The sequence below is a fragment of the Mus musculus genome, chromosome 7, assembly GCF_000001635.26.
Source record: "Mus musculus strain C57BL/6J chromosome 7, GRCm38.p6 C57BL/6J".
Classification (NCBI taxonomy): domain Eukaryota; kingdom Metazoa; phylum Chordata; class Mammalia; order Rodentia; family Muridae; genus Mus; species Mus musculus.
Window position 1 is genome coordinate 143471297 of NC_000073.6, and position 2429 is coordinate 143473725.

Below are 2429 nucleotides of genomic sequence, written 5' to 3' on the forward strand. Positions count from 1 at the left end.
ATGTTGGAAGTATGTCATTTGCTTTTTTTTTTTTTCATTTTGCAAGGCGTTACAGTTAAGACATTGCCTTGAGTCTCAGAAGACACTTTGGACTCCTGAACACTGTTGAGACTGAGAGACTGTGGGGGCCTTTGAAGCTGGACTGGATGAAGTTTGCATTAGGATATGGCCACAAAGCCTGTGGAGGTCAAAGAGTGGTGATTTAAATGAGATGTACGCCTATAGGCTTGGGCATTCGAGTAGTTGGTTCCCATTTGGTAATACTGTTTCAGGAAAGCTTAGGAGACGTGGCCTTCCTGGAGAAGTGTGTCACAGGGGGAGAGCTGGAGAGAACTCACATAATTTCAGGTTCATGCTCTCGGCTTCCTACTCACAGTTCAGACCATGCACTCTCAGCTTCCAGCCCCAGCTCCCATGCCTCAGCTCTGCGGCGGACAGTTATCCCCCTGGAAACATAAACCCAAATAGCCTCTTTTTTTCCCCTAAGTTGTCTTGTTCATGGTGTTTTATCATGGCAATAGAGAAGTAACTAATATACACTAATATACAGGACCTCTAGAAGAGCAGTCAGTGCTCTTAACCACTGAGCCATCTCTCCAGTCCTAAAACTGTGCATCTTTTATTAGCTTGTTTAAAGTGTCTGTGTGTTGCTGGGCAGTGATGGCACAGGCCTTTAATCCCAGCACTTGGGAGGCAGAGGCAGGCAGATTTCTGAGTTCGAGGCCAGCCTGGTCTACAGAGTGAATTCCAAGACAGCCAGGGCTACACAGAGAAACCCTGTCTCAAAAAACCAAAATAATGATAATAATAAATTTAAAAAAAAAAAAAGATGCATAGTGCTGGGAAAACAATTCAATCAGGAGAGTGATTTTCCAGTAGCAGTTTGATATTTAAGTGCTGTGGAGGTGGGTGGAGACTGACAATCCCTGTGGTCCCAGTGAGACTGGACAGCTGCTGAGGAATCAATAATACCTGCTATTGACCTCAGACCTTTACAGGCACCAACATACATGGATATACACACACAAAGGGCATAGACCCATTGCTCAATGCATTTTGATTCCAGGACATCAGAGAAACCAGCCGGAACTAGCCTGAAAGCCTGCTGGCTGGCTTTCACAGTGCTGGATGGTGCTTAGCAGGCCACAGGGAGAGAAAAGCCATCCGTGGTCTTACCCAGCAGCCAACCCTGCATGCTACAACACCAACCCACCAAGCAAGATGTGCAGATTCAGTGCAAATGGTCTGGGGGTAACCAATCACTCTTGGTTTGGACCAAGTCCTGCTCTACAGCAGGAAATTCATCCCTGGTACTGTGAACTCAGTCAAAATATGGCGTGGGGGGGGGGGGCGGTCATAGGCTCTAGGGAATCTACTCCTGTTGTCTTGCTAAGTGAATGTCATCAAACTCCCTTCTAAATGTTCGTTTGTAGACAAAGGCTAGTGCTGTTCTTAGTCTTAGCCAGGGAAGCTTCTCTGCAGTGAGCAACAGTTGAGGAAGAAATTCATAACTCAGTGCTGAATGAGTGACTGTGGACAGCTCAGCCCTAAATGGGGCATCTGCATCAACCTGACCTCCAAGGTTCAGGGGACAGAAAGACTGTAAGAGCCAGAGGATGGGAAGGAATTCACTGTAGCCATAGCTACCTCAACAAGATCAAGGCAATAGCATCAGTCAACAGTCTAACAAGTGGCACTCACGGAACTCTAAAGTGAAAGAGAGAGGAGAAATAGAGAGAGACAGAGACAGAGAGAATGAAAGAAGAAAGGGGTATATTGGAGGTTATTAGAGGGGAAATGGGAAGAGAAAGTTAAGTGTGCATACAAACAAGATACATTGTATACATGTATGAAATTGGCAAAAATAAACAAATGATATCCACTAAATAGGTCACCTGCACACAGTAGGTACTCAATGGTTATGGATGAAGGAGGTTCCTGCTTCATAGACACATCATTAGGCCCAGGAAATCATATAGGCAGCATCTCTCTTCTTGGGGAAGCTCCGGGCTATCCTGAACACCAGCACACAGTAGTCACTTTCTCTGCACCTGTGGCCATGCTCACACCCCTCTATTTTTGCCCCTAACCCCGCAGGACCCCCTAAGTCTAAGCCCTATCAGGTGTTCTCAGTTGCCTGAGCTCACCCCTATGCCCTGCCACACTGTTCTTACTGCCTGACTTACCCTTCCTACACCTGATACATTGTGCTTCTCCTTAGGACCCCACTGGGAAGCTGCCTCCCAACCTGGCTCCAGATAAGAATCAGCCCTTCCTACAGCAGCCTGGGTTGGTCCCCTTGGCAGAACAGTGGCCTCATGTGAGTGATATTGATCCCTAGAGAAAGCTACTTCCTCTTCAGGAGGTGATCCCAGGTTCTAGGGTTCCCTGTTCCTCTCTAGCCAGAAGGGCAATTTTACCACACTCCC